Source organism: Hermetia illucens, chromosome 6 (genome assembly GCF_905115235.1).
Source record: "Hermetia illucens chromosome 6, iHerIll2.2.curated.20191125, whole genome shotgun sequence".
NCBI lineage: Eukaryota > Metazoa > Arthropoda > Insecta > Diptera > Stratiomyidae > Hermetia > Hermetia illucens.
Window position 1 is genome coordinate 10225723 of NC_051854.1, and position 24517 is coordinate 10250239.

The window sequence follows — 24517 nt, forward strand, 5'->3', positions numbered from 1 at the left end:
CAAATAATTTTCTTTATTTATTTATTTATTTACTTATTTATATGTTACAATATAAATTTTTATAAAAATGAAAGATACAGATGCATTCCAATCTTAAGATAACACAGGTCGTATATACACACAAAAGTTCATATCCTTATTTATTCACACAGTCCACAGTTACTACCTTCCCATCGTTTTCAACGCTACTTTGCAATCAGGACTCCTTTATGCTTGATTCGTGTTTGTCCCTAGCTAATTGATAAAGTCGTTCAGACTCCTGTGATCCAGTCGCAAGGACCATATTCCTGAGGATGCCGTTTGGCAGTTGTAGTAGTCCGTAAGGTGTGTCGAACTCCTCGGCGTGTCCGAGGTTCATAACAAGGATACGATCGGAGTCGATAATTGTGTGCAACCGATGAGCAATTGTGAGGACTGTGCAGTCGTGGAAACGCTCACGGATGGTGTTCTGGATTAAACTGTGCGTGCTAGAAAACATAGTCAAATATTTAGGGAAAAGGTTTCTGTTAGCAAGTGAATCACTTTCCATAAGAAGAAAAACTTCTGGCTTTATCGAGGGACCATTACTTACTTTGGATCCACGTTTGCAGTCGCCTCGTCTAATACTAAAATCCTATTGTTACGTAAGATGGCACGAGCCAGGCAGACCAATTGTCGTTGCCCAACACTATAATTACCCCCACCGGCCGCGACGATACTATGTAGTCCTTGTGGTCCACTAGCAATGTCCTTGAGTTCGACAGCTTCCAAAGCACGCCATAAATCTCCATCGGGCTATTCCTCAAACGGATCTAAGTTTCTGAAATATGATTTAAATACAATACTTCATTACGTATTACACAAAGTCCCGTCCATACCTTCGAAGTGTCCCTTAGAACAGAACAGGATCTTGTGGGATGATTGAGACTTTCGAGCGTAACGTACACAACGGTATCGTTTCAGTATTAATACCATCAATAAGGATGTCTCCATCGATTTTTGCTAATCGAAATAGAGCACCAATTAGAGATGATTTTCTGGCGCCCGTGCGTCCAACAACGCCAATCTGAAATCAGATTGAATAAATCAATAAATAATTAATTACGAGCGAAACTGCCTCCTACATACTTTCTCTTTTGAGTGAATAACAAAATTAAGTCCCTTAAGAACTGGCTCAGCTCCATCGAAATAACGATAGAACACTTGTCGGAATTCCAAACATCCCTTCCTCGGCCAATCTTTTTCGACCTGCGTCGGATTCGTTGGTTCTTCTTCGGGCTCCAAATCACGATATTCGAGAATTCTTTCAACGGAGACGAGTTGATTTTCTGCCTCCGCGCTTTGTCGGATACCCCATTGAAGAAGACCGGTTAAAGCCAATGTTTGGGTGATAGCTAGACCAACCTCATCACCCATAACACCTACAAGAATGTGTAGAATTTTATCAAAAAGCTGTGGCATTCAAAATGAAGTGAAGTGCTTGTTTACGAACCATCTTAAAATGCATAAAGGAAGACATTTACTGCATTACCTGTATCGAAAACCACAAAGTAGGAAGTAACGCACGCCATAAACACTAAACAAATTACATCCAGTGAAAACCCAAAGGCGGCTAATGTGGTTATGAACATATACCAGGATGCAGTGTGAATGTCCTGATGAGCATCGAATTCTTTTATAAGTTCCTTCTGTGCTCCATAGGCTCGTATAGTTGGTAGTCCGCTGAGTGAGGCTGCAAGATGTGTGTATACCGGGGACCTCGCTGCATAAAAATTGAACTCAATTAGCCTTAGTTCACTTGTAACTTCCTTACTTTCTGCGTACTTATCCCTTCCAGTCGTTTGATATTCTTGGATGTCTTCAGGTATATTTTTCGGATAATAAGAAAGAGTATCCCTAGCAAAAGTATTGGAACTAGGAACAGGGGTTGAACGCTAGATGTCACAATAATTGCTCCCAAAATATTTAAGATACACTGACTGGAGTCCAGTAACGCTTTAGGAAGAAGTTCATCAGACGCTCCGATATCCCTTGAGAAACGATTAAGGATACGTCCGGAAGGATTGGTGTCAAAGAATCGCATAGGAGCCTAACGGATGTTAGCCAAACATTACCTGTTGGATTCGCTTATTTATAGTAACATACTCACATTTATCAATCCTTTAAACATTCCGTCATGCATGTTTAGCGAGGACCTAATCGCCATTGCGAAAAACCCAACCGACCTAATTATGCCAATGGTGAAAATCGAAATAATCAGGAAGCCATGAATGCTCATACAAAAATCGGTACTCAGCAAATATGCAACCGGGCCCGTTTCTGCCTCCTCTCCAGTTCTGCTCAGCGAATTGTTAAAGAGATCATTAACGAACGATCCATTTTGTTTAACTAGATCCACGTCACTGCTAAATGGCCCAACATCGTCTACCGTGAAATTCTGGCTTTCATAATAGGAACGCAACTCCTCCTGCTTGGTCCAAAATGATACCCAGTAGTCGGTGAAACTTACAAGGAATTGCGTAAAAATGAGGAGCGCTACTATGATCAACGGGATCACAACTGAGCCACTTGATTTTAAATAGTTGCCAATAATTGATCCTTTGATTTTGCCTTTCGATGTTGCTTCCATTCTATGTATTTCCTCCAAAGGTATTTGTTCTTCTTCGGGATAAGTTTCATGATCGTTATCATTTGCCTGTTTAGATGATACTGAAGATCGTGATGATGATCCTCTGCTATGATGATCAGGTAAGTCATCTTCCTTTTCTTTGGTTTCGTCTTGCTCAAGGTGTTCGGCGAAATCCACTCCACTTCTGACTAGATCACCTGGTTTGCCTTGCATATTTGCTTTGCCCTAGGTGTATGGAAAATTGAAAATAAAAAAATCCTTAAAAAGTTTGAAGGTCAAACGAGTGTGAGTATTTTAGTTTATAATATTTCATCCTTCTGTAACTAGAGGAGCTGTCAACATTAAAAATCATGAAAGATTGATTGATTTTCAACCATGTTCAGCCTGAGAGTCACTTAATTCCTCAAGGATTCCATACCTGTTTTTCGCGAAAACGTTGAAGAAAGCTAGATCATCCTATCCGCATTCAAGATTTTAACCATCTCAGATTATTGGCGTTGCAAAATATTCAACATTTGATATCCTTGCTCTAGAGAGGGAAGCGGCGATTTGCAAGGACATTCCTAAAATGCCTCATTAGAACCTTCCTGCTGTCTGTTGCCAAAACCGGAAATGGTTTGACAGATTACATTGGGCTAGACTTATTCAGTTTAGGAGTAAACAAGCCATGTTTCAGAGAGTCTCAGCTATGACACTGCCTCTCCTGTCAACTCCGTCTGTTCGTGTTAACAATGCCTCGAGGGAACGAATTATTCGGATGGCCTCAATTGAAGTGTCCAGAAATATTTAGCCCCTTTCGGTAAAAAGGAAGGTTCGGTTGTGTGATGGCGTTCTCACCTCTTTTAAAAGAAGTAGGTATAATAGCCATCGTCAACCACTCTTTAGCATATTTAGACAATCTCGATTTTCTGATTTTCTGCAGGTAAGATCGAAAACATCCACACCCATAGATCCCTAAGCCACCCTCTATGTCACCTTAATACTCCATTGCTCTTTCTGGGTCTCCGAGAGTAAGGAACGATCCCTTAGATATTTCCCCAATAACAGGAGGTTTTCTGGAATGTGAAAATGATTTGTTAAAGCATGTCGGTGAATATTAGGCGATAATGGCTTTACCAGGGCAGAGGCAAATCGTCAGAGACTGCCTCATCTCTGCCCTGACAGCAGCGTGTCCGAAGCGGCTCACAGATGTTAAATGCTCCTTTATATAATTCTCAGAAGACAACACGACTGCGAATTATATTGAGCCTAAATCCGCCCTATTGACCAGAGCTTGGCCAGAGCTGAAAATATTTTTTTGAGAATTGCGGGTATCTAAGTCCGCATCAACTTAATGCCGCACCGGAACTAACGGAGAGCAACTCCCCCCCTCGTTTGGCAAGAAAACGTAAAGCCGTCAACGAGGGGTCCGTGGACCAAAAAAAGACGGAGTAAGTTGCTCTCCATTAAGCAACAGGCAACTCATCACACCCTGTCGGCGGCCTCAGGACTCCCAGAATTCCAAACAAAAATTTAGATTAACTAATCCCGATTTAGGGCTGAATTTTCGTAAGTGGTTTTTGTCCTGGTTATGTTTATGAATTTATATTAGGGAGCATGTAGTCAGTTAAGTTGCTCCCAGTGCAGAGGTGAGACAGTGTCAGTTGCCTCTGTCCTAGACGAAACTCCAAGTCGTATAGTACCTCAAGTTTCCGATTTCAATTCGGTGTATATTCTGTACCTAATTGAAACCGTATAGCTTCCAGGATACGAATATTCTTAACGTTTACTTATTGACAATGACACGTATGAGATGCGCCTTAGAGGCTTTTGCTCAGTTAGATATAGTCGGGGCCAAGAAAGGTAAGGGAATGCTGTAAGGAGCTCTGCTATGAGACAGATGTAAACCCGTGGGGGGCACCTATAGAGTTGCGATGGGACGAGTCACAGTCATTCCCACAGATCACGTGCCCTACCCTCTTGTTAAAAATCATCCAAGGATTATTCTTCCAACAAGAATAATAAATAGGTGACAAAAAAGCCCCGGAACCTAGACGGAATATCAAAAAGGGACGTTAAGCTCGGCGTGAAATCTCAAATGGACATGTTCGCTGAGTATTTCGAAGCGTGCATATTCGAAGGCATACTGTCTACAGCATGGAAGCGGCAAAAATTTGTGCTGTTGCCTAAGGTTGCCAAACCTTTAGGTGAGCGATTCTTCTATAAATCCATTTGTCTTCTAGACACTATGGGGAAAATACTGGAGCGGGTAATATGTAATAACTGGGTTTCGTAAAGCCAAATGAACTGCCGATGCCATCAAATTGGTTACTGGCTTGGCCAGAGATGCAATTTGCCGATAAAGTGGTATCAGCATTTATTGAAAGGTAGTATTTCTGAACGCATGCATTCAATTCGGCCAATTGAAGCCGTATACAGAAGTTCCTGGCTACGATTGCTGCTCCTACATATTTCGCTACCCTTGTGGATAGGACGGAGGAGAGAGACACCCACGATGGACGGAATACGTTGTCTCCACGAGCGCCCCTTAGGGCTCCGTACTGGATCCACTACTATGGAACATCATGTTCAATAATGTATTTAATCTTCATGCTCCGGAGAAGGCCACAGTGTTGGGATACGCCGACGACATTGCACTGGTTGTGGTCGCAAATCATATCGAAGATGCTGTGTTGTACTCATGTCAAGCAATCAGTGCTGCTAAGACTTCTTCCGCTAGCTCTGGATTGGCTCTTGCGGAGGAACAGACGGAAGCAGTCCTCATTACCAAGCGCTGGAGTGAAATTTCGCTGCCATTCGAATTGGGGGTAATTTCATCACTTCAAAGCCAGCCATCAAGTACTTGGAAAGTGATGATAGTTGCCAAGTTTAATTTTAAGCACCACGTAGAATATACTTCCGAAAAGCCATACACAGCCAGTATGTTTCTGGCGTTAACGATGCCGTGGCATTTTACAGGCTGATTGAAACCAGGGTAGTGGTGAATTCCTTTCACAAACAAGAGGGGAGAGGAGCTTAAATAGAGCTGCTGACTCCTATCCCACTTTCCACAAGAAAAAAAGGTGTGATGCACGTTGTCCACAATTCCATTGCAAAACACACAATCCGAAGATCGTGCTTTTCCAATCTTGTGCAGGTGAGACTGAAAACCTCCATGCGCACTTAAAAACTCGGTAAGGAAATAGTTAGTCTAACCATGCTTCAGATTCAGCCACGCACCTAAGCTGCCAATGAGGCGCGCAGTCCACTTTCCTCCAGTTTCATTTTGAGAGATTGGTCCTCTCCATCTCCATCTCGTTGGTTTTCACTCCATCATCGACTCGCCGAACGATATGGGACGCAGATTCGGAATTTTCTTTTTAGTCAGAATTTTTCGAGTGCAGGGTTGAAACCATGAGCAGTCTTGTATCAGCTTGTATCCGTCGCATCAATATGCCAAGTCTGCTTTGCGCCTGTTCGACTGTGCGTCCAGAGACAAGCACTGTGACATCATCTGCATAACCGACCAGACATTTGATATAGGTCATCATCATCATCAAGAAATAGTTCGGCACGTGAAAAGTATTGCCTAATGTGTCTAGAATGTCTGTTTATATCTTACGGAATTAAAGGTGTTTCTGACGTCATGCGTTATGAGGAGCACCACCCGACTGTGTGCCTCCGCCTAACGGACAACATCCACGACTTAGATGACAGCATTATCTGTGAGTCTTCCTGCTCTAAAACCGAACTGCCGTGGAGATAAGTCTCTGGCAGCACGTATCACTTCAGTGAGTCTATTTTTGATCAGCTTTTCGAGCACTTTCCTGGCAGTTTGAGGCAAACAGCTGATCAGCGCTAGCCTCGAAATTTTCTAACGGGAAGGGAAAATGTCCTCCCTCAGGCAAGCGTTGGATTCACCAAGCAGTAGGTCCGGCCGATGTTGGGACATCCGTTTGTATACCTCTGGTGAAATACCATCGGGTACTGGTGCCTTCTTGTTTTTCATAGATGGGATTGGCTGTTAAAATTCTTTTATAGAGAAAAGTGGGCAATCCTTGGCACTCTCCGCGCCGATGGCATCATCCCGGGGGCTCAGGGAATAGCGGCCGTACAATGTGGTCCATTAGCTTGGTCTTAAATGAGCAGGATCTCTGCAGAGCCCCGATTTTTCGGGTTACCAATTTGTAACTGATACCCCACGGCTCCCCATTCACCTCGTCGACCAGATCCTGCCAGCAGAGAGCTTTGTTCCTGTGTATTGCGCTGTGGAGTTTCCTTTTGGCTATTTTGTACTCTGTCATTGTGGTACATGCCTCATCCTGATCGCTTAGGAGTTGTGTTAAACGGCGGAGTCTGTGACAATTTTCGCTGTCCACCAATACATAGAAGATGAGATGACGAGCATATATAACATCAAGTCCATCTCTTTTCCTAGAGAGATTTATAATTAAATGGCAACAGCTATGGGACCACTCAAAAGTGGTCGTTGGACATACAGGTAATCCTCTCCATCAGAGAGTGGCTGGACTGGAAATATGGGGAGGTCAACTATAATCTCATGGTAGATACCGTCAATACCAGTATAGGTTCAAAATCAGTTGAGGTGTGTGATTTTGAATTCTGAGGAAGTTCTTTGAGCATATTAAGCTGGATAAATGAATGTGATTGCAAGTAGTTATGATACATATTCTTCTCTACCGCCAAAATCTTGATATAATTTTCATCTAAACACAGAAGCTTTTCGACTCAAAATAAAGACACTGATTGGAACATAAGAAATAAATAACAATTATACTTACATCATTTAAAATCACTATCCAATCGGCATCCTTCAAGAAGTGAACCTGATGGGTCACTAAAATTCTGGTAGCCCGTCTTCGCGCCAATACTCCATTAGAACCAATCACTTCATCAAACAGATGTCGGCCCACGTGAGCATCTACTGCACTTAGAGGGTCATCCAAAAGATATACGTCTGCTTCCCGGTAAACTGCTCTAGCTAAGCTAAATAGAAGTGAAACCTTACCGTAGTCCTTTGAAAAGAGGATAAAAAGATGACGTCAATTACATACTTAATACGAGCCTTCTGGCCGCCTGACAATGATGCACCCTTCTCGCCGATAATAGTCTTGTCTCCATTCTCAAACTGCTCAAAATCTTTTATTAAAGCACAGGATTTAACTACATAATCGTATCTGAATTTTTCCATTTCCTGTCCGAAAAGGATGTTCTGTCGTATGGAAGCAGCGAACACCCAAGGCTCTTGGCATGCATAGGAAACCTTTCCTTGTACAACCACCGAACCACTATCGATTGGAAGTTCTCCCAGGATAACTTGCAGAAGCGATGATTTGCCTGCTCCCACTGATCCTATGATACCAATTAACTGTCCTTTCTTAAAATCGATGCAGATATTGCTTAGTGTTGGTGAATCGAAACTAACATTGGTTTGTTTCTTCGTATTCATTGCTTCCATGATAGGCATTCCTGTTTTATGATCGATTTCTTGCTGAGTTGGTGCCGACCATGTGGCTGTTACATTGCTCAACTGTACGAACACATCTTGTGGCACCTTATCAACGTCCCCATTCATATTAACCTGTTCTTTAGAGTTGTCCTTTAAACTGAATTCTTCAAGGATTGCTTGCATCGTAACTCCTGAGCTTTCATCTTTTTCATCGAATTCCAAAAACTTTTGGAGACGTTTAAATGAAACCCAAGCTTCCGCTATTTCCGCTACTCAACGAACAAACGTTTGGGACATTGTAAAGGCAATCACGTTAAAATATGATGAAAGGACGAAAACTTTTGCTGCCGTTATATCTTCTCCCGTCAAGGCTATGGTCAACATGGTGGAGAAAATGGCAGCACGAGTTGTGAACAAATTGAAGGTCATGTACAAGGCACGAACATGGGAGTTTTCCTGACAATTTTTAATTCCATACGGCGTGCAAATGAGATGAGTTTCAAGAATGGTTTTTCCCAGGCATACATTTTAATGACCTGGAGTGAATTGGGAAGTTTGAGAACTCAGTCAAATGGGAAGTTGAAAAGTTCATTAATACCTGGACACCAGAGATAATTTCATCCATGAATCGGACTCTCCGTTCGAAGTGCAATCTGATAACGAAATTTCAAGGAAAGTTTTCCGGTGTAGGCTACAGAAGGAAGCAGTGTTAGAATGACTTAAAACGATAGGATCCAGCTTATACTTACATTGAATCGGGACTACGATAAATACAACTGCAATGCCCACCAGTCCTGCCCAACGAACTTCATACCACAATAAGATTCCAACAATAAGGGCCAGTAACGGGGATGTCCACATTGAATGCACTAAGATAGAGGCGATATCAAATCGGCTAACATCATTTGATAATAAGTTGACCACCTTCCCGGGTGCTGTGTCGCCCAGTGCAGTCCTTGATAACCGTAACGCCTTCCGGTAGATTACGCTACAAATGGTCACCCGCAATTTCATGCCGGTGTGGAATGCAGCCAATGTGAAGTGGTTGTATGTTAAAACGCCTATTGCAGTGGAGACAATCAATCCAACAGCGTAATAAGGGGCATCGGTTTTGCTCGCTTCATCCATGTCTGTTCCTAGACTGAATAAAGAAGAACAAGCTGGAATGTCGTCGGGGGTTCCATTTGGCTTCATATAAGTAATCTAGTCCTTACCGAAAATAAAGCAGAAGTTTCCCTAGAAGGATGGGTTGAGCCAATCGAACCCCAATATCGTTCAGAACAGTCAGTATGCCCATGAACACGAGCTCCTTCCAAAAGGCTCGCATTGCAGCTTTGACGAGCGATGGATTTTTAAGGGAATTCATTTCGTCCTGCCATTCCCTATGACCAAGAATCAATTATGAGTTCATTTAACCAGTAAAACAGAATAAATGGAACAAAATATATCCCAAAACCAAACAACCAAGTAGACATCTTTTAACTAGGCGGGGGCTGCCTAAAGTAGAAGACGCGTACAATCAAAAATTATTGAGATATCAGGCAGGAGCGTAAGGGAACAGGCGATTCAGGGATAAAGATAAGGTTGGCATTTGCGGAATATTAAACTGTTGAATCTAATTTTCTTCTGAGTCAGGCAATGGTGCTAGGGCTTTGGTGTATTCGATCCTCTGGATAGATAAATAATCTATGTAGCATCGGATTTTGTAGCTCCATCTGCAGCCTATTGCCTTAACTTATTTCCTACAAAAATTCGCCGGTTCTCGTTCAGGTAGACCTCATTAAGCGCCTGGGCTTGTTACCAGTTGCCAGTATAAATGCAGATGCTTCGGTAAGCGCGGACAGTCATCGGTTATTAAACCTCCCAGTGACTTCATGTTGCTCTAATCTATTTCTTTAGATCGACAATTCCGATGTTTTTTCACACTATCCTTCCTGTTTTGCCCTGTGAGTTGAGGCTTAAGGACATTCTCAAAGTCTTACTTGTTTGCGGTAAGAAGGGAAAAAATGTGTGCACCAATGACCTTTTCAAATTTTATTGATACCGAAACGTTGATAATGCCTCGGATAGGGCCGCTCACGCCGAAGATCTTTGGCTATCGAAAACGGACTATGATTAGTTTCAGGAATGTGCGCAAGGTCCTCGGCAGTCCTCAGAATGCTTGCTTTCTCCAAATCGAGTGACAATTCCAACGATATAAGCTGGACATTCTTTGCCTAAGCGGGGTGGAGAGTACTTCTTTTCCTCTTAACGCAATGTGCTTTTGTACTGTGGAAAGTCCAGTGGTAGCAGACATGAATGCGGTGTCGGGTTGTTTCTGACGGCAACCTCAAGGCGCGCTCTCTTGACTTAGGAGCTAATTTCTGACAAAACAATTTTACACTATTTACCGGAGACTTCCGACATAGCGGAGAAGGATGGTTTCTTAAAGCAATTACACGCAGTTCAGGGGAGGCTTCCTAAAGGTGACATTGTGATCGTGATGGGTGATCTGAACCCCAAGGTTTGCTCTGACAACACATTGCCCGAGGGGATGGGAAAACACGGCCTTGGCGGCCGTAACGATAATGGTGAGAGTTCCGCGCATTACTGCAGCTTTCTCCACCTTGTGATTGGTACGTCATTGTCTGAGCAGAGCAAGCCATAAAGATACTAGCCTTTCTACTAACGAACACCGTACGAGTAATCAAATCGATCACTTCGCGATCCGTAGTAAACTTAGACTCTGTCTCCTGGGTGTGCGAAACAAGAAAGTTGCTGACTTCGGCCTCAAAGGGTTCACCATCTGATTCGCCACTTTTCGCAGGATTAGGGAGCTGTGATCATCGTCGACCGCTTATATGATCCAGCTGTTGTTTGACAGTAGGAGCGCTATCTTGTTGATCGGACGGTGGATACATTGAGTAAGCCGCCTGAGAATATCTATAAGCGTGGGCTGCCATCAAAAATGCTCTTTTTTCGGGTGCTAGTTAGGTCATAAGATCTGGCTTACTGTGGAAGCGGATCGATGAACGGAAATTTTGTTGACCGTTGCGAGCGATGGTGGCTATGGCACACTCGAACTCCGATACCGAGCGAAATCTCGGGAAGTTGGGCCTAGTGTGCGTCATAACAAAGGGGAATTTGTTCCTACGCTGATCAGGGAAAGTAGTGCAGAACGCAATATTTTCAGAAGTATATACCACATCACGAAGAAGACCTGAAGGACGTCAACGGTCGACTTCTCATTCACTATAATGAGCAACTGAAGAGGAGGAAAGAACACTTCAACACGGATCTTAACCGCCTGTTTATCGCTACACCTGCAATTACTGTAGATCTGCTATTTCCATCCGTACCGAAATCTTGAGAATTTGACACCTTTCCCCGCGAGTGAGAGAAATGGGTGATTTGGGTTAGGATTTCGAAGAAGGCCATTCGTTTTGAGCATGACAGTTGGAGGGATATCTGCGTACTCTCTGCCGTTGCAAAGATAATGGCTAAGATGGTCCTGGAGTTTATAGAAAAAATCTTGAAAGCTTGATCGACATAGGGTAGGCTGGTTTTCACTCTGGATCCTTCTTCATTGACCGGATCAACACCATACAGATCATTTTAGAACAGTACGCAGAATTTAGATCTTTGATTCACCTTGATTCAATTTGGATAACGCACGAGGGGTATTCCGGAGAAACTAATAGTTATTATCAGAGCGACATATTATGGCGCAAAATTTCAGAGGAATTTAGTCAGAGTTGGCATCGAACTCTCCCTATCTGCATCTAAGACGTCGATCATTTTGTATATCTAAGAAGCATGGTTTTTATCGACGCATTAACAGCGGCAGATCCACTTTCGCTGCCTTCTCTAAAATCTGAAAATGTAGTTATCTCAACACCAAGATATAATTGAGAATGTTTTGTGCTAGTGTTCTGTCTGTCTTGCTATATGGGAGTAGCCCCCACTATTACTCAAAAGCTTCAAGCCATCATCAATGCCTTCTGCATTGTATCATCGGAGTACGCTGGCATGATATGAGTACTATTATAAACGAAGAACTTAGTCAACGCATGGACCGGGTACATGTACGTAATATGATCGGAAGGTGGAAGTGGAACAGTATGGAGGGTATTTCGGAGCCTACTTACCATATAGTGGCAGCCTCTTGATTTTTTTCAGATATTTCGGTTGGGTAGTTTCTGAGAATGGGTCTCTTAAAGAAATGATCAGTTTCGACCCCCCGCACTCCCCACCTTTCCAAAAAATTTCAAAACTAAGACCGGCTTCATAAAGTATTAGCTTTTCATTTGATACCCCACATGACTATATCTGATGAACAACAATTTACACTCCCTTTTTGCATGCCCGCATATTGCTTGAAGTATTTTCACGTCTAAATGTTGTTCTGGCAAATACTCGCGGCGTCAATACTTTTCGGAGACGGGATATGGGATCGGTGTTTGTTAGTGAGACATTGCCTAAGCATCTGCAATGGCAGCTTGACGAGGAATATGCACACACTGACCATCAGGCTATCATCTTCCAGATGGAGCGTACGACAGGAGCAAACCGAATCAAGAAAACTGCAGTATTATGCTGAACATCCAAAAAAACTTCTACTTCTGCAGGAAGAGATGCCGGTGAGAAATGTATGAGAAAAGGTGGCGTAGGTTTTTGAAAAGATACAAAAAGCATGTGACGCTTCCATGCCCCACCGCACGGTCCTCAAGAAACGAATGCCGAACTTTTGGTGGAATACCGACATCGAAGAACTTCGTAAAGGTTGCCTTATAGCCAGAAGACACAGCCAACGTAGCAGAGTCTGAAGAGTTGCACAACCGTTATAAGAAGGCGAGAAAAGAATTGCAAGCAACCATCTCTAGAAGTAAAACTGAACACTTCAAGAGGTTATGGAAGGAAGCGGACTTCGACCCATGTGGAGGTGCATACAAGGCAGTTATGGCATCAATCAAGGGTAAGCACTCACCGCCGATCACCAACCCTGATTTGCTGCGGGATATCATTAGCACTCTCTTCTCACAAGTTTCAAGTGAACCGAACCTACCCACTGTCCAGTTAGATCCCGCTGAAACTCCCGAAATAACTACGAAGAAGTCCTGAAAGCTGCGAAGATTATTGCCGAAAATACAGCCCCAGGTTTAGACGGCATTCTGAATAAAGCACTGACAGTGGTCGTCGAAACAGTTCCAAGGTGGCTTGCCGAACTATGTACGAAGTGCCTCATAGATGGGATTTTCCCGGAAGATTGGAGGAAACAAGGGGGGGGGGGGCTAAGCGCGTTTGAGATTACCGAGAACGATGGCGTGTAGGTGCGATTGACGCGCTATATTCCACCTAGAGGTAAATGGTAACCATATTTGTATATATCATTCCTGTTGCATTTTTTTATTTCCCAACTCTTATGGTTTGCTGAGCTGTCAATTCCTTGTTGCAGGTTCTCCTCCGACAAGTGGTGATTGGAATTCCGTTCTTGTAATTGAATTCGGTTTTTCATTGCCGTGCCAACGTTCCTTCATTTTCAGTTGTAAAGTTTTAAATTGTTTATGAATTTGATCATGCTTGCGTTCTCTCCGTAGATTCTCGTTGACATGCAGGTTTATCGCATATATGTCTGCCCGCAATACAGTAGTGTGTTGGACTAGGAGTGCCTATAGGACATGTTTCGGATTCACTTCTCATATCCCTGCCTCGGTTTCCTGATGGCAAAATGAGGTCATTGGCCATTTCTACAGTTTAGGTTTCAATTTCATGGTGTGAAAAGTAAAAATTGTTCGCCAAAACGAAAAGGGCAGTTATTTGACTAAAATTTGGTATTCCAATCGCTAGGATCAAGATCGATATACATATGTGCACTGCGGATCCGTCAAATGAATAGAAACTTCAAGAGGGAACCGAAAGATATTATCGCTCTAATACAATATTTTCGCTGGGATATCTTCAGATTTGGACCAGTTAGACTGACATACAATCACCACTGCTGGGGCATTCGGTTGGGAGCTGAAAATGTAGCACACTTTACGCAGTTTGCAATGTAGCTACTGACATATAAATCTACTAATTTGACAACCCCACTCCTCCATGTGCACACCAAGGATGATAGTGCACCTCCTTGAAACTAATTGGATCAAGTGTATAACCACACCATGTGGTTTGGTGGAAGTTTTCATCTTTAAGTTAGCTCCTCTTATGTTAACTTGCATCACAATGTATGACTAAAATTAAAAAAAAAATCTGGAGATGGAAATTAAGGAGAGACTCAATTTGCTTACTAGCAAGCCTGACGCTTCTCCTGAAATATATCTATCAGGCTTGCAATCAGCGATTGCAATTGGATATAAAACATTGGTATCACCTACATTTTCTAAAGAATCGCTGTGGTTGCCTTACCGGCTTTAGTGGTGTGAACGTACGCATGCCTTACGGGAGTGCCTCTCCATTCAAGAGCAGTGAGGTCCATTGCAGAACCCAATCGGCATAGTCTCAGCCTGATAGAGTGATGGTCCTCAAAATTGTCACCCGGCGAAGTCGGACATCTGATTAGTCTTCCTCCCGCAGTTGAAGAGAAAAAGCTTTGGCAGATTACACCCTCTTTTAACATCCGTCTCAGTCGACGCGAGGCGCGATGTATAGGAACTTTTGCTTCTATTATTGAAAGTTTGGTTCAAATAAAAATAACAGGATGGCCCGCGAAAATTTAATAGACCAATGTCAAGAGCAAGTACCCTAGAAGTCACAGAGGTGGGATTCACCCTTCACTCTTTTAAAGGTAAGGATTTTGTCTGGCATTTTGGTAGTGCGAGGGTGGTGCTGGTGGTAAAAAGCTGTCTGAAAAATATTCCGGTTCAGCCCATTTAGTTGACAATACTCAATTCGTTTGCGCATATGGTTATCTCATAATCCTGGTGTCCATTACAGGATATCAACAAGAATCCAGTATCGGAACCGCAATTATTACGAAAGTATTATTCAGGATAGAACAGGTCCGTGTCGAAAGGGGGGCCATGCTCCATTGTTCTTCACTGTCTAACCTCAGCTGAGATACATGTCTTCCGTCTTACTGGAGCTCTTGCTTAAATTAGTGTTTCTTATTCACTTTGCACAGTGAGATTGTGGTTCAGTTTCACAATCATCACACTTAACGTTGTGCAAGTGAAAAACTCACAGCAACGGGGCAAACACAGGGCTAACACAGCCAACCATGAGGACTGCGATACGAACCCAAATCAGCAAGATTATTGTACCCCCTCAGCCATCGCATGAATGGTGAAAATAGTTAAATTTAATTTTCGTCCTTTTCCCTTCTTTACAAGTCTGATTCAGAATTTTCCAGACTAATTTCAGACTTTCCCGAATTAATTTCAGATTTCTGAAATCAATTTAAGAATTTCTCATTTCAAATTCAGAATTTTTCAAATATTTTACTATAAAGTTTTATAGCAACTTTTACTATTGGAAAAGGATGGAGCTGGGATTGTTTGAAAAAACTCTGAGCTGCTCATCAATCTTCTATCATTATTTGTTTTAAGGGACCATGGTATTTGGTCTGAAAAAGAAAATGTAATCCACACAATCTCTACTGTTTTTTTTTCACGACCTCTAGGTATAAAATTGTGTATTTGTAACTGCATTTAATTATGCCGTTCCGTGTAAAACCTCATTAATATCCACTGACAACGAGAGGACTTCCCCAAGTGCACATTAAAAAGTTTAAATTGTGGCTTTGCTTATTACTTTCACACACTTACAGGGAGCAAGTGAGTAGTCGGCAACAACCTTAACTGCTTTCATCACGTTATTTTCTACGGAGTTGTCTTTTCCCTAAAAGTTACTTAATTAGAGTGGACTAAGGCAGAAGGAGACATTTTCAAAAACCATGAAACCGCTGAAAGTGTTCGAGAGGACGCCATTAGACCATTATATCGCCAGACCGAATACCGTTGTCCATTAAAGCAAATAAGATAGAAAATTGATGGGTATCTCAAATTTTATTATTTGGGATATGGGGGATCCCAAGTCCACATCCGCATGATGTTAGACCGGACCAAATGGAGAGCAACTTACTCCCACGATCCTTGGTCCACGGACACCTCGTTTGGGGAGCATTCAAAAACAAAGACTAATGAGGTGAGGCAGCGTTTAATGAGTTACCGCTGCCCTGGACAAAACCGTTTAGAAACAAGGACTAAATAGGCAGAGCAGCATCTGATTAGTTACCGCTGCCCTGGTCGAAGTCCTTGCACTTCCATTTTTTTTAAAGAGTCCCCAGTGAAAAGTTTGTATAAAACTTTATAGTAAAATATCAAAAAAATTGTGAATTTGGAATGGAAAATTCCGAAATTAATTTGAAAAAGCCTGAAAGTGGTTTGGAAAAATCCGAATTCGTTTGAGAAAATGTGAATTAGACTTACAAACCTCTATAACAGCTAAAAGCCTTGATCGAAAAGTTCAGCCTTGTCTAAATTATATATGTAGATAGTGTGCAAGTGCAAAACTTTTGTTCACATAAATCAACCTGTGTACTCAGAGATGATAAACTTTAAATACTATTAACAATTACTTCAGCTAAACAGATAAATTGAATAAATAAAAAGATACCATTCATACTCACTTATCTAATCGATCGTCCAATGATTGCGACCTATCAGTGCGAAGAGGCTGAAAAAGATCGGCAACATCCAGAGCTTTGGAGTAGCCTCCCTTAAAAATCGGCACCGTCCAAGCAAATAATAATTGCGACAGAAATCCCGCTTTATTTTTTGGATTTGGAGGCAGTTTCCGCTGTATAGCTTCCATTTTCACCGGATATTTTCGAAATTGGTAGGTCTTCGCAATAAAAATTGCACTTAGCAACCGGTTTTACGTTACTCTTAATAATATTTTAAAGATCACTTATAACTGTTTTAAACACAAATTCAAATGTTTTGTATGCACCCAGACTCAAACTGGTCACCTCGCTGAGATACATACATATCACGCAAGATATTTCTAAATTTTGTAATCCTTATCAATTCAGAATGCTCTTATCAATTTCATTATAATACGTGTAACTGCTGGAGATAAGCTGCTTCTCCCGCTTTAGACCTTTCGAATGTCGTAAAACATAACAATTTTCTATGAACGGAAGAACTAATATACATATGTAGATATTTACTTAGTTAATATTGCATATCTTTTGCATGCTATGCAATAATGATCATCTCAGATAATAGCAGGAAAGTCACAATGATCCTGGCTGTATACTTCAATTGTGTAAGGCTATTAACTGGTGATGAAGAGACCTGGAAAATAATAGGCTCAAATTAAGTTAGTATCAACTATAGCGCCCCAAAAAGATATAGCAAAATCTGTCAAAGGAAAAATGAATGATCAGTATCTTCGGTCAAGTATAGCGGACCTATTACAAGGACTGTAGATTGATAGATATCTAATTACGAGTAGCATTGGATTATTTATAATGAAAAAGTCAAAACGAATTCAGGGTATTACTGCTAGGCCTTCCAACGAGTAATCCTTCAGGAGTATCTTTTTTTTTTTTATGGATGGAGGTGGAAATTTTAGAAAGACGCTGCTGCGCCAGGTTGCAGCAGTGTGTGGGATTCGCACCCACTAAAACCACCTCCACTCTTCCGCCCCTCCCCGCGGGACCACCGTGAAGTATTACTTCGCGGGGGAGGCTCTGGTTCGCGTCTCCGTCGCGCCGCCTTCCGAGCTCGATCCAACTCCAGGAGTTTTGTCTGCACCACGGCTACTGCCTCATTTACCGCCATGCAGTTTTCCTCCGACTTCAGCATCTCTTCCACCAGGTTCGAGGGCTCGATGTCCGCCCCTAAGATGCTATTCAACCTCCTTTTCTGCCGCAGAGATCTGGGACAATGGAACATAACGTGCTCCGGGTCTTCGGGTGTAGCACCGCATTCGGGACAGTTGGGAGACTCGTCCAACTCGAAGCGATGCAAGTACTTCCTATAGCCACCGTGTCCCGTAAGGAACTGTGTCAGGTGGTAATTCAATTCTCCGTGCTTTCGGTTGACCCATTTCTCGATACACGGGATCAATGTATGGGTCCACCGGCCCTTGTCGGAGTTATCCCATCGTTGTTGCCACTTGCCACACAACTCTCTCCTGATGGCTTTTCGGAAATCCGCATTCACCTCGGCTGGATTTGCCTTCCGTTTTTCGTAGAGCCAGTGTGCCTCGCCCGCTAGAAGATCTATAGAGATTATTCCTGCGATGACCCACACTGCCTCCGTCGACGCCGTCCTAAATGCGCTGCACACCCTTAGCGCAATTGGCCGGTATGCCGAACTTATCTTCCTCCGGTTGATAGCGTGGTTCAACGCTCCCGCCCAGACAGGGGCCGCGTATAGCAGGATCGACCTCACCACTCCCGCGATGAGTAACCCGCGACTATACTTCGGCCCTCCCACGTTAGGCATCATCCTTGCAAGGGATGAGCTGGCATTTGCTGCCTTCTCTCGCGCATAATCCAAGTGTCCCTTGAAACTCAGCTTGGCATCGATCATCACCCCCAGGTATTTGACAACCGATTTTGAGACGACCTCACGATTACCAACCTGGATGGTAACCGTGTTGTTCTTCCTACAGTTGGTAATAAGGACCGCCTCCGTCTTTTCGTCCGCCAGGTCCAGCTTGGCCATTCGTAACCATGACTTGATGTTGTGAATGGCTTCATTTGCATAAAGCTCCACGTCTTCGGGATGCTTTGCAATTGCAGCTACCGGCAGGTTGTCCGCAAAACCAATCAGCGTTGTCTCCTCCGGCACGCGAAGGCCAAGCACTCCGTCGTACATTATGTTCCACAGCAGCGGTCCCAATACAGAACCTTGAGGCACACCTGCTGTCACAATGTACTCCTTCGGCCCGTCGTGCGTCTAGTACCAGAGGAGTCTGTCCGAAAAGTAACTCTCGATGAGCCGAGCCAAGTAGCTAGGAACACCCAGTTTGGCCAAAGCGCCCTTAATCCAGCCCCAGTTGGCTGAGTTAAAAGCATTTTTTGACGTCACCAGAGCAGAGCCCATGGCCATTTCATTTCGAGCCAATTCCACGACCTTTGCTACTGCATCGACCGTAGAACGGGCTCGGCGAAACCCATATTGCCGCTCCGAAAGAATACCCGCAAGCTCGATGAACAGAATCCCCTAAGCAGGAGGAGTGTCCCGTAGAAGCTCATAACATACGAATACATGGATTGTGTTGAATCAGTGTTTCAAATGAAAAGGATTTCCACCGAACTTTCCAATATGGTGGTACTACTTATATTATATGTATTTGAAATTTTTTTTTTTCCATTTTTAAGGTTTTGCGTAAAACTAAACCTTTTCAATTTAGGTCCATATCCATGTTGATTTCAACATATGCTTTATGATATTTTCGGATGTTGTTCCCCGGTTTAAACTGTGATTCTCGGGCATTAAAACGCGTTCTGCGTCCTCTACAATGGCGAATATGGCGGATCGTCATGAGATATGCTCTATAACTTCCCTGTCCGCCCAAAAGCAGTGTTAAATTGAAACTTGCTTCGCCGTGAGGTGGCTCGATTCACCTCCGAATATCCGAAGATCTCATAAGGGTGCAATAGCCTTTTTCTGATTTGTTCCACCTCTCTTGCTACTCGGCGATTCTTTCACTTCATGCGAGCTGCCGCCGGCGGACAGAATATTCTCCGGTGAGATACACTAGATCATGAAGGCATTGCCCTTCTCTCGCCACGTCTGTAGGGAGATCTAAAGTCAACACTCCGTTATAATAATTATCAATAAGAGTGGCCCTAGGGCGGATAATTATGGGTCTCGGCATGTCATTCAACGCGATTTCGCTCCTTTATCTAAATCGCAGCACAGACTAAAAAGTCGACAATGATGGGCACCAGTTCCTTTGGCCCGCTCCATTTAATTGGGGCCTCTAGTATTTTACTCCATCTCGCAGGCATTCTTCACGTGAAGTGTCATCATAGCCTAGCATTTGTCGTTCTGTGTGCGACTTTAACTATCTTAGTTACATGATTACCTGCATCGGCCGTAGATCGCTTTCGAAATTCGAAAGGATTTTCAGAGAGACAACATTCCTCCTCAGCAATCAAAAGTAATCTGGTGTAGATTCTCCGTTCGAATAATTTGGCAGTATTATTTAGTAGGCATATCGGTCTATAGGACGAAGGATCTGCCAAAGATTTGTTTAGCATGGGAATGGGTATTAGTTTCTATTTCTTCCACTCAGTAGAAAATGCTCTTTTTTTAAGACACACGGTAAATACCTCGTCAAATATATTTGGCGCTGTTTTAACAGCTGCTTTGACAGTTCTGTTTGGGTACTACCTAAGCCAGACGCTTTATTTTCTGGGATCTATCTGGACAATATTCACATTTTGTACGAAAATATTCGTCACTATTTCGTATAGCAGGATCAATGGTAGTGGTGTTTGCTTTTGATTTGACATTAATATTTTGCAGGTACCACCAACATTGTGTTTCGCAGCAGAATGTCTTTGAAAGTTTCCTCGTCAAACCTATTGTTTACCCATCGCAAAGCTGCCTTCCCGGACCAATTTATTTTTTATAATACATTACTGGGTCTCTTTCAAACGGGAGGGGGGGTCTACATGCATGCAGGAGGAGCATTTTGTTCATGGAATGTACTCGTAGGCTTGGAAGATACCAAATGAAAGGCCTCAAATACCACTTTTCGAACCCCCTTCGCTTTGTCATTAGTTGTAAGATGGAAGGGTGAGGGTGGAAAATGATCGCTTATTTCATGGATGGTATGCCTTTCGGATCTGTGTCTGCATCACAGATGATTTTTTTCCGGATCTGGTTAAGAAGAATGCATGATAGGCCATCCCTTGCTCTAGGCGGTTATTGATGGTGAATTTTCTCGACAACTATCTAGCTGCTGTTATCTGGCCTCGCCCATTGGTCAGGGCCAATCTAGTCAGTCGTATCAATTTAGTCGGAATACCGAATTCTCTAATGCCGTGTGTGGTTTCACCCTGGCTCAACTATCAAAGGCAGCCATGAAATCGGTTAAAAGGTGGTGCAACTGATGGGCATTTTTCAACAGAGCAGAGATGCTCTTGTTACTTCTTGGTGTAATTGGCAACCTCCTGACCAGTTTGGTTGTAATTCCACCGGCTCGTTGCGCTTTATCATTCTTAAGTTGATGGATTACACAGATTGTTTCTTCACTGGTTGCTGGTGTTAACATTTGTCTGCTGTTTCAGTCGGGACCTCAAACTTACCAATATTTTCGTTGTTGAGGAGTTCATCAAAATACTCAACCCATCGCTTCAATATGCACATACAAACGTTTTCTCGGCAGGATGAACATCGAGTTGTATATGACTTCATTCCCCTCCTGGTGCGGTTGCTCTCTGTTCTTTCCTTCTTTGTTGGTTCTCCCAGTCTTCCATTTTTTTCTGTCTATTAAGTCGCTTCTCCACACGACGAAGCTTGAGAGAGGTCCCTATGCGTGTCCGCGTTCTATGAGATTGTTGCCTTGCTCTGCATGCAGCATTCTTCCGTTCTGTTGCTAGCTTACAGTCAACGAACCAGCAGTTCCCACTTTTTTTGACTGGGGTCAAATATGTTTACGGCTGTATCAATGATTCAGGTGGTTGCGAAGTTAACTTCACTCTCACCTGATAGTAAGCGGGGATTCTAGGCGATGTTGCTATTCAATCCCGTAGCACCATACCAATGAGTTAGTGATCCGAGTCTATTTGTTCCGGCCCCGCCCCCATTCCCAACTCGCGAGATTCGCCTGCATCCCACCATTCCATCTTAAGGTGCAACTTTTCGTTAGAAGGAATTTCCAGTGATCACGTGGAGGAGATGGGAGATAGGGTTTGGTAGTAACGCTGTTGGTGTTGCTTCAGAAGACTTTTCGCAGGTTTTATGCTCCATGGTGGGTACCATGCTTCTGCTTGCTCTGGGGCCTACACTCCCCTCTCACCGCCAACATATTACTATATGAAATTAAGTGCATCCTAGAATGATAAGATTTTGCAGTAATATAGACAATGATATAGGCATGCTACTACCAAGTTTGGTGTCCTACAACCACTAAAAAGATAACCAAATTCAAGCGGCTTAGCACTTACTTTCAGCTACACAAGGAGACTCGAGGCAGCATTGCATAAACCAGAAAGAGCAAAGTGAATTTGAAAAGAAAATGATGAACCATATTATTATGATTTGTAAGTTGGATTCTTGGACTTCAACTACTGATGAAGACAATTTTTAATAATAAAGATTTCGAGTCAATTTTTTTTTATCGAAAATGCGGAATTTATTTTTTAAATCTCGCCCATCTCTGAAAAAAAATTAAAATTATATTTTTTTGTATTTCACTAGCATAACTGGTCGTCAAAGAGAACTCCCTGTATTGTTCATACGGTCTTACAGCCGGTATTTTGAAAAACAACTGTTAATAATGGAGAAAATTCTAAAAAAAAACTTCTGAAGGGTTGTTTAACCGATTGATATATTGCCTGTATGCTTATAATTTAGTGTCCTTAGAGAAAAGCCTTGAAAAAACGCTTTCGGGACTCCCTTTAAGAAAAATATAATTCACTGCTGTGAACTTCATTTGAACAGATGTTGATGTTCGGGTATTTTGAGGCCTAGGTAATAATAATTTCTAAGAATTTACGTGGGTAATTTCTACCGTCCCTTATTCCTTAATTCTTCCATGTGACATTTGTTTGACCAAAATATTACAGTTTCAAAAATACAGTAAGGGACAACTAATTCTTAATGAAAAATGTTAAGACTGACCAGTTCTTAGGTTGGATTATTTAAGTTAAGTATTCTTGAAAGTACTAAGGGTTTCGATGGGTGACCATTGTGTCTTTTTGTGAAGGAAATATTGTATTTCCATTTTTTAACTTGCAGTCAATGGTGCATTAGACTAAGTTAGCTGACAGTTAGTAGTTGCATCCAGTTTCGATTACTAATAGTTTTTGAAGTGATTTTCAGAGCAATACATTATTAAAAATTATTAAAATCTATTTGATTATTTTCATTATTTGATAACTGTGGTCTGAGACACAAAATCTCATGGGAAATGCATGGGCCATAATTTCGCAACTTCCATAAAAATTTCTAATTTATGTGATTAATTAAAATGTAAACAATTGATTGATTAATTTTTTTGAATTGATAAACTTACCAACAATTTGTTCGACAAACATGAGCTTCTAAGCATTAGCGTAACGATAGTATCAGTCACATCAATTAAAGCAACACAATATCATTGAGAACACACTCACTTCTAATATGATTTATTTGTGCATTCGTACACTTTCTGACGCACGTTGTGTATGAGAGCTTTGGAAAAAGCTCCGTCTTGGGTAGTATCCAAGTATTTTAAGAAGCCATTGTAACGGAGGGGAAATAATGTCGGAAAATGTAAAATCTGCGATGATAATTGCAACCTTTTTTATTCGTTTTCGGTCCCTTATCACGCCTTTGGATCAAGTATGTAGTGAGGATATGCATGGAGCCGTATTAAATTAGTTTTATTGAAGTAGCTCCCGACAGCTGATAGTGAAAAAGCGGAGGAGCGGATTAAAATCCCACGTTTGGCAGCTCGACCGACGATAGTGAACCGTCACTGTAGATACTCTCATAGATAGATGTAATAAATGTATCCCACGCTATATTCAACCACATTGTTTAGCTGGCATATTCTCAATAGGTTTCAAACCATCGTTAGAATGGAAAACATACCGGCCTAGTACTTATTGAACTAAACCCCAGCTGATTATACAGCTGATTCAGTTCCCCTATATCGAAGTTAGTGTGTTTGTGGAGTGTGAAAGGTGGCGTTTCGAGTACCGGCGGAGAATAAAGAGGCAATGGAGATGCACATAAAGACGTTAGCAAGTTTGAACAGAGAACATCGAAAAATCTTACAATGTCCAAGCGGATGAACATTGGAAGCTCCAAGTTAGTTATCAAACGCACGGGGACGATTGATTTCAAAACAAAGAGAATGATTGAATTTATGTCGAACCCTGTACAATGCTGCCCTGTCTGTACATCGGTTTAAAAATGGATGGAATTACAGACGAATTGGTTAAATATGGAGGCGACCAACTGCACTAACCGACTGATGCTCAAAGTGTGAGATACCGAATCAATGCTTAATGATTTGCAACAATGAATTAGCTGTTCTATACATAAAAACGGAGATTTAACGGAGCAATTATAGGTACCATCTTTTTCTCTCTTCTCCGCTATCTTGCTAGGCCTTATAGCCCCCTACGCCCATAACATCATTGGCCCACTCCAGGCAAATCAACTGTGAACGGCCACGAGAGAATTCGGTATTCCGAAGAAATTAATAAGACTGACTAGGCTGACCCTGACCAATGTACGAAATAAAAGCAGCAGGATCACTCTCGGGACCATTCAACATCAACGAGAGGCACCATCCTCTTC

At 42.4% G+C, this 24517-nt stretch overlaps 1 long non-coding RNA gene and 1 pseudogene across 4 annotated transcripts in view; one reads left to right on the plus strand and one right to left on the minus strand.

Annotated features, from left to right (window-relative positions):
- The window catches only part of LOC119659764, a 111372-nt gene that overhangs the window by 64896 nt on the left and 21959 nt on the right, over nucleotides 1-24517 (plus strand). The window lies entirely within an intron of this gene.
- On the minus strand, nucleotides 57-23597 carry LOC119659761 (annotated as a pseudogene).